The sequence below is a fragment of the Calonectris borealis genome, chromosome 1 (genome assembly GCF_964195595.1).
Source record: "Calonectris borealis chromosome 1, bCalBor7.hap1.2, whole genome shotgun sequence".
Classification (NCBI taxonomy): domain Eukaryota; kingdom Metazoa; phylum Chordata; class Aves; order Procellariiformes; family Procellariidae; genus Calonectris; species Calonectris borealis.
In genome coordinates, this window is record NC_134312.1 from 125,205,056 (window position 1) to 125,213,224 (window position 8,169).

Here is an 8,169-nt window from a genome sequence, read left to right on the forward strand (position 1 = left end):
TTTCATCTGCTGGTCTGTTTTCTACCTTTGATGGCCAGCCTTTCATTTTACTTTGAGGTATCCCCCCTCAGAAAGCTCGTTGCTGCCTAGCCAGCACATTTGTTCCTCGCTGGCCGGATGCAGATGTGACCAATTTGCTTCCCCGACACAATGCAAGTGGAAGCAGAGGCGGAGAGGGGAGGAAGGTCTGTGAAGCCGAGTCGCGCAGCAGAAGGCAGCAAGAAGAGCGCCGTGCTATTTATTCCCTTGCTTCCACCGGGGTCTTCAGTGTCCCGGCAATGGTAAATCTTAACTTTCATGCTATAGTGCGCCGGGATGCAATTTACTTCAAAGGCAGCATAAATCCCCGGCTGCCGCTTATATCACAGGGCTGTTACATAAAAAGGGCTTATGCGCTTCGGTCCCAGGAACAGGTTTGCCCTTTTCAGCGTCGATCTAAACTGACCGGCCTAAAAATCTCACAAGGGCCACAAAAACTAGGCTGTCCCTGCTCTTCTGAGCCGTGGGATTGCCCAGCTCTGCCCCGCCAGCCCTGGGAGCACTGTCCCCGCGTCCAGCCCCACTGTCACACAGAGGGTCCCCCAGCCCCGGGCTGTACGGAGAGGGAGGGGAGGCTCTGGGATTTTTTTTTTTTTTTACTGTCAGGAAAAATGCTAGTGCATAGAGAGGGGAGGAAGGAAGCAAATTCCTCCCTCCTGCTACGGCAGCTGTCTTGCCAAAGCAGAAACCCAGAAAGCACTTTGGCCAGGAAAAGCCGTGAGTGAGCCGGTGCCATCGTTGCGGAGGTGGGCTGGGGGATGTGTGGTAGTGCGAATACCTGCCCTGCCTCAAGGGTGAAGGGCCTGGCCCTCAGCTGCTGTGAATCCCTTGGTCTCCATGAACTCCACAAAGTCGTGCCACTTCACGCTGACGCCAGGAGTTTTTTGTTGCTGTGGCAAATGTCATAGGTTTAAACAGGGGAGTGCTAAAGACCTGTTTAGGCATGTGAAGAAGGTACATTTTCAGAAGTGATAGAGAGCCGGCAGAGCTCAGACCCTAATGTCAGGAGTGACGTGGGCAAGTAGAGCCCCAAATAATTTCCAAAAGTGGGACTTTGGCTCTGTTTAAACGCTCTTCATCCACCCCCTGGCCCCGAGAGTGGTTTCCTCAGCCCAATTCCAGACAACCGCCTTGCCCGGTCTTGTGTGCTAGTGAACAAAAATCAAGCTAGAAAACATCCAGTTAAATTTCTAAGAATTCAATTTCTTGGCTAAACGTGGGAAGCCAGACATTTTCTGAATATTGCTTTTGGAGTGAAAGAGGGGAAAAGAAATCCCTTCTGCCCTCTGTAGTTCAACCATATTAATAATGTCTTATTTGCAAAGCTGTTGACGCCTCCCTTCCCTTCTGCCGGGATGCTGCTGTGTATCTGCCCTCATCAGAGCGCCGCTATTAGCTGGCTTCATCGTGCAGCCATGCTTCATCGTTAGCCGAAGTTGCTTTATCTTCGTGAGGGAGAAATAAGCTGTTCCTCTCAGAACCACCCATATTTCATGGCCAACTAAGCAATATTGCAAAAACATTGAGGTTCCTCAATTTCCTTGATCGCATGTAGCAGATGCTGATTTGATGCTAGGAAAACTGATTAGCAAACCCCTTCCTGGCTAGTCTGTCACGGCGCTGACAGCCCCAACGCAGTCAGCTTGTCCAGCAATAGAAAGACTATTACCAAGTGCATCTTTCGTGCAGCGAGAAAGAACGTTTCTAGCTGCTTCTATGCACTGAAAACAAATTTTCAAAAGCCCGCATAGCAAAGTGCCGGGGTTATAATCCACTTCTGTGCAATATTACCTTCAAATGTGTTATCACTGGAAGTGTAAAATCCAGCCTCCTCTCCCGCTGGAGCCCCACTGTCAGTAATCGAAGGCTTTCCCCGGCCGGGGGCCTGTCTAACCCGCAGGGCTGGCTGTGAAACCAGGGGCATTACTGGATGCTGCTGTCACGCACAGCCGCGCAGGTCCCTCTTAAGGGTGCGGTGGAGCCGTTGCAGCGGGGGATCTGAAATCTAGCGTGTATAATTTCAAGGAAACGTATAGGCCTGCCGAGGCTAAAACTCAAGATCAAAAGTTCAGGGTTAAATTCAGCTGTCGGGTCTAGATAAGCTTATCTCCAAAAAGTGGCTTAGGAGAGATCTGCTCTGGGCTGAAATGCTTAACTGGTGACCTGCAGGACTCGGCGCTGCTCTCCTTCCCACCAGGGCTTACCTCCAGATCTGCGTGTCTCCTGCGTCTCGGATGCTAAAGCCGTAGCGGGGAGGCGGGGGGCGGATAGCATGTCAGGACAGCTGCGCTCTGGCCCTGGGCCTCCCACAGATTTACGCGCTTTTGCTTAGCCTGGCTGTCCCAAAGAGAGCAGCGAGCGGCGAGCACCGTGGTTTTGTTATTACACAGAGGCCTGATCTGGCAAAAAGGGAAAATTAGAGAATTTTTTCCGAGCGTTCTTTTCCACTCTCTGGAAAAAAAAAGACATGCCTGTAATCAGCTGCAGGAGCAGAACAGCCCTCTTAATTTATTTTAAAGTGTCCTTCAGGACTGTCTGGTTAATAACCACGCTCCATGGCGCAGCGCTCCCCAAGGGGGGAAAGGCACCGCCTGGGAAGCTTGTGGGTTTTTTTCCCTGGATCGGATGCCCTCTGCTTCATCCCACTGGAGACTGGGGAAGGGAAGTGTGCACCCGAAGGAAGCAGGATGGCGGGAGAACAGGGTGGCAGCAATCCTGCCTCCTCTTGGTAGCCACCGTGGGACCGGCAGCTCTGCGTTCGGGATGCTGTGGAGGATTGCTGGCACACAAGAGGCTGCAAAACACTGTGGCAACAGTGAGTGTCTAATTCCAGCCCTTCGCTTAAGAGGGCTGGTTAAAGGCATCACAGATTTGAGGTGTGCAGCATGTGCACCGCGTGCGTCGCACGGCTGTTTGATCCCATCGGAGGTGTTTGCAGCGCATGGATACGACAGGTTTCTGGGAAATGGGAAAAAAGATCATTTGATCAATCATCTTGCAGTCTAGTGGCGTGGTGGCCTTTGTCGGGAAAAAAAATCAATCTCTTTAACCTGTCCCTATTTTTAAAACCTATGCAGAAATTTCCAGGATGCAGCGTGGAGATGTGGCTCCTTGTAAAACAGTGAGGTGTCCTCTCACCCAGCCGGCCTGTTGCCCTGAGAAATGAAGATCAAAGCAATAAAACAAGCCTGGAAGGCTGCCAGCAGCAGGAAACCATGGCAGTGGGGCAGGACGAGGCTCCTGTTGGGTTAGACGTGAGGTGCACGGGTACCCCCCGGGGATGGGTCAGCACCTGCTCCTGTCTACCGCTGTCCTCCCCAGGCAGGGTCCTCCTTTGAAGAGAGGACCCAGCTGCCCCATATCTCCCAGGGGAGTCCTCTCTCAGAGCCGATGGTTTCTTGCAGAGCAACCCCATAGGCAGCGAGGCTGGAGGGGGCATCCCGCAGCATCCAAGGCATGCTCCCGGCACCCAGTGCCCCCTGCCACAAAAAGCCCCTTGGACTGCCCGGGGTGCCAGCAAGCTCCCTCCGGTCCCAACACGGCACGTCGGAGGCACCAGCTCCCAGAGAATCCCGCACCCAGGTTTTTCTCACAGTGTATGGTTCCTGTGCAGAGACACAGATACACATGCGCGTACGTGTGCCTGTGAGAAAGTTACATTGCAGCCAAAACACAAAGCGTCTTATATAGGAGATGACAAAGGGATGTATTGAAATGCAATAATGTGAGTCATTGCCACGGTGCTCTTGCTGCCTTAAAATGATCCAGAAATGTTTAAGAGACTGAAAATTAGATGTTTCTTCTTAAAAAAAAAGAAACAGAGCTGTTTTAAGGGTCTGGGAATACCAGTTTCAACTTTTAACATTCCCTATGCTCTTCTTTTCCTTTCTTACTAAAGGCAGACTATGAAATTTTGGCAAAGAGCTTATTTTATTTTGAAAAACAAGCTTTTGTAATATCTAAGAATAATAGGAACATTCTCAAAGCTTTACAAACCCAACGGGCCTTCACTGATAGTTTCACTTAAAGAAATCCAGACGCTGCAGCAGGGAGATCCTGAAAGCGGAACAGCCTTCAGCTCCTGTGTCCAGCCCCAGCCACAGGCAAGCCTTCAGCTGAGAAAGTAAAAAGGAGACTCGTGAAATGAAGTAGTATTTTTTCTTCCCAAACCCTGTAGCTTTTGAAATCCATCAAATATTGCTGCGTAGAAGGCAGATGGAGATCGTTCCCTGAGTTAGTCACTGATTTACCCCACAGAAAAGTCCTAGGGAAGGGCTTTCTTGAAGACAATTTTACATTGACATTGTTTTCTTTGCATTTTGGGGGCCAAAAATTTTTTTTTTTTTTTACTGGAAGCAAAAAGATGGTTTATTATGCAATCAGAGAAATCTGCGACATGGGGTTCTCGGAACAAATGCCACCCTATATCACAAAACTTGTGATAAAACCATAGGATTTGGGACCTCTGCCACAAGGTGGATCTACTACGCTGAGTTTCCACACCCTGTTCTCCCGAGGGAGATCCGGTGTGCGACTGTCCGATGAGACACCGGAGCAGCAGCCGTCTCTTCCTGCCAAAAATAAATGGGGAACGGGGAGCTTAACTCCAGCTGGACCTGGTTAATCTGTGCTTAGATTATCACAATTGTGCCTGGGATTAGGAAACGCCTTAGCGGGGACTAATTTTACCCGGTGGACAGCATGCCTGGCTGACTTCTTAATCGCATCGCTTGACTCCTGGGACTTGGCTTCCAAGGCAGATGGGCCCCGAGCATCCCTGCGGCACGGGGCTGTGCCTCCATGTGGGGCTGCGGTGGGGAGCCCGGACGCCTCTGCAGGTCTTTTGCCCAGGATCACGTTGCTTTTGCTCTTTCTTGCTTCCCTCTTTCCCCTCCTTTGACACTAACCAGAAATCAGGCAGAAGGCTCTTAGCACGTGGCAAACACAATGCAAAGCGTTAGCCTAATTTTCTGAAAAGATGCTCCGGTGGAGGATGAGAGGGAAGATAGCTGACTGATGTGAGCACCTTTCTTACTTTCTGCTGAGTGAGGCTTTGAGAAGGTCTGCAGCGATACTTCTGCATGAGTGTAACGGAGTTGGGTGCACTGCTCCTCAGACAACCTCTGGGAAGGTAACTCCATCCCAGCCTCTGTCCCCTGGAGAGAAAAATAAGTCATGGGACAGCTGCAATGGAAATCCCCCGTTTTGGGGGATGAAACAAAATGGGCATCATCATTCATTCCCTACAGCCAATTTGTCTTGCATAGAAAACTTGTGACAGACCATTCAAAGCATTCATTAGGCAGCAAGGTGATAATAACCAGAATTAGTGGGTGAGAAGTTCCACGTGGAAGCACCCATATGTCTCCAAATCTCTCTTTTTCCACCTATAGATGCTAAGGGAACACAGGAACAATCCTGTTGTGCTCTGTGTTACAGTAGCAAGACCACTGCGATTTCCCAAACTCCCTGGGATCCTGCTGCAGACCATTATAGAAAAACAAGAACCCCCCTCTCCAAAACCCAAACAGGATACTTTTCTGCTTGTTTCAGGAGAAACGAAACATTCTTTGCACTTTTTGGCAATTTAAAAAAAAAAAAAAAAGCAAGAGGATTTTGCTAGTAATAAACCATGCAAAAAACTCCCCAATTTTTTGTTTGCACAATTGGCTGAATTTTGCGCGGCTGAATTTGGGAAGCAAAGTAGAGGTTTGCAAGTATGAAACACTCATGTGGCTGGCATCCAGCAGCTCTCCTGCCAGGGAGGAAAAGCCTCTAACACAGATTATCCAACAGTTTATGCAGCTCAGCTTCAGCGGAGAGACCTTTACAACAGCAAACCTCCGAAGAGCCCCGGTTATGAAACCCCAGAGCTCGGCCCCGCGGTGCCCCCGGCCCCCTCCCTGCAGCATCACCCCATGGCGTCCCCGCACGCAGGCTCCCTGCCGGGGTTGCCTCTGCGCCCAGCCTCCCCCTCCCCAGAGCTGTGCAATTCCCAAGCTCAGACAGTGCCCGAAAGCACCGCGAGCCCTTAATTGATGCCTGAGGTGACAATTACAGAGGCCCCTGAGAGGAAGGCAAAAAGAAAAACAAAACCCCTGCCCCAAACAAATAAGCAAAGCAGCAGCAACAGCAAATAACCCCCTGCACAATGCAAAGCCTTAAAAGAGACAATAAATAAAGCCAATTAGCCCACAGACTTAGCTCCGGCTTACGTGGAGCGAGCCTGGCGGAAGGAAGAACGGGCAAACCCAGGAGCCGCTAGCCACAAAGGCATCACTTCTTCCTACTCTAAAAAAAAAAAAAAAAAAAAAATCCCCAAACGAGCAGGGGTGGTTGAGGTGACACCAGGAAGAAAGGGGGAGCAGAAGGGCAGGTCCTGCCGGGGAACAGGCTGATGGAGAGGAAGGAGCCCCGCTGCCGACAAAGGACCTTCCCTCCTGCCCAGGAGGGGCTTGCCACCCGCGGGGGTGGCGTGGCGAGCTGAGCGCCCATGCTCTGGGTGTGAAGGTAACGCCGGGACCAAAAGACCTTTCCAAGGGGTGGGGACCTGCTTTGTCAGGTCCCGTGGGGGGCTGCAACCCGTGTCCCTCCCCGGCCCCGCTCAGCGCCTGGCAGGCGGATCACAGCTGCCAAACGGGGACGCGGCGGGGAGAGAGCTGATCGTTCAAGCATTTAAGGCCAAGGTTAGGAAGGGATTAACACAGCCTTTCCAAGACCTTGAACTCTTCTAATCTGGATTTACAGCTGTGAATTCACTGCTGAGGCCATTTACACTCCCTCCTCCATCTTGCAACCTCGCATCACTTGCAAGAAATGCCCTTGTTGGCACCCCATAGGTACTTTTGCGCATCTTACTCTTAACAGAAACTGCCTTAAAACCAGAGAGAGACACAATACGCTTCTGTGCTAAACATGCCACAGTGTCTCTTAATTCCTGACAACCATTATCCAGCTGCTGAATGAGCCTTATTATAAGCAATTTTTGTAAATCATATTGAAAGCATGAAGTCAGAAGGAAAAGAGAAAAAAAAAGTAATCTCAGGTTATGAACTGCAGCAACACCTGGCAGGTTGGTTAAAAAAAAAAAGAAAGAAATGCTAGGAAGGTTGACACAAGATCCTAGGGTGATACATTACAGACATCAACATGCCTGTCACACCCAAGCCCAGGGCAGGGTTTACCCAGCCCTCCAGCTGCAGGGCTGACACCCTTCCCAGCTGCCTGCCATCCCATCCTGCGCCTTTCCTGTCCGGGACCCTCTCAGCAGCTTAGCTCAGAACGGGCCCAAAACCTGAAAGATTTTTGAGACATGGCACAAACTGTTTTTTTTTTTTTTTTTGACCAAAAATATTTCCAGTCCACGGAAGGCTGGGGCAGATGGGCTCCATCTCGGTAGCAGCGTGGCATTAGTGGGCAGCTCTGCCCCTTTCGCCTCGGGTATGCAGCGAGCCGCCGCAACCTCGCTATTGCAAGCAAGCAAGGCACCGAGCAGGGGAGCAGATACATGATGCACGTCCCTGGGCTGGTGCCTGTGTGTGCTGTGTCAGTGGATTAGAGCCATGCCTGGGCCGTCGCAGTGACTTGAGCCATGCATTTTGGCCATCGCTAATTAAAAGCCCTCTGGTGGCGACCCTAACGAGGCAGGTAGCTTGCTGGGGGCCAGGGGTGCTTGCCGCTCTCGCTGCAGAGAGGAGAATGGGGAGACGGACGAGCACTACACCCAGGATCCACGTGGTCTCCTCCGGCTTTGCTGGAGCCTCTCCTGGGTGATAACACCCAGCAATTAGCAGCCTTGCTTCGAAGGGAAATCCTGACGGGAAGGGGTGGGAGGGAGGCACGGCATAGCGGAGTGGCTCCCGGGGGGCAGTGGGGTCTGCAGGTGGCAGCCTCCCCAGATGGGGAGCGTGGGAGGGGAGGGCAGCCTGGGGGAAGGTGCTGGAGCGGCAGCGGGAGCATCGGGATGTCAAGCAGCATCAAAGCCAGCGCCTCGGAAAAAAAAAGGCAGGGAGGAAGGAGGCCGGGGGAGCCATGCAGGTGTGACAAATTAAAGATTAGCACTGCTGCGCATGGGGATGCTCCGCGCGGGCTTTGCAGCCGCCGGGGGTTTGTCTCGCTGCCGTCTGCCGC

At 51.7% G+C, this 8,169-nt stretch overlaps 1 long non-coding RNA gene across 2 annotated transcripts; it reads right to left on the minus strand.

The window, feature by feature from the left end:
- Positions 1 to 4,017: 4,017 nt before the first annotated feature.
- On the minus strand, positions 4,018 to 7,274 carry LOC142073708 (uncharacterized). Of its 2 annotated transcripts, XR_012670458.1 has the most exons (4): positions 6,255 to 7,274; positions 5,066 to 5,195; positions 4,729 to 4,941; positions 4,018 to 4,154 (listed from the first exon to the last, which is right to left on the minus strand). It is a non-coding gene; the product is annotated as an uncharacterized LOC142073708 (long non-coding RNA). The 2 variants fall into 2 exon arrangements; XR_012670456.1 differs by having other exon boundaries at positions 4,018 to 4,941.
- Between the last annotated feature and the right edge of the window lie 895 nt (positions 7,275 to 8,169).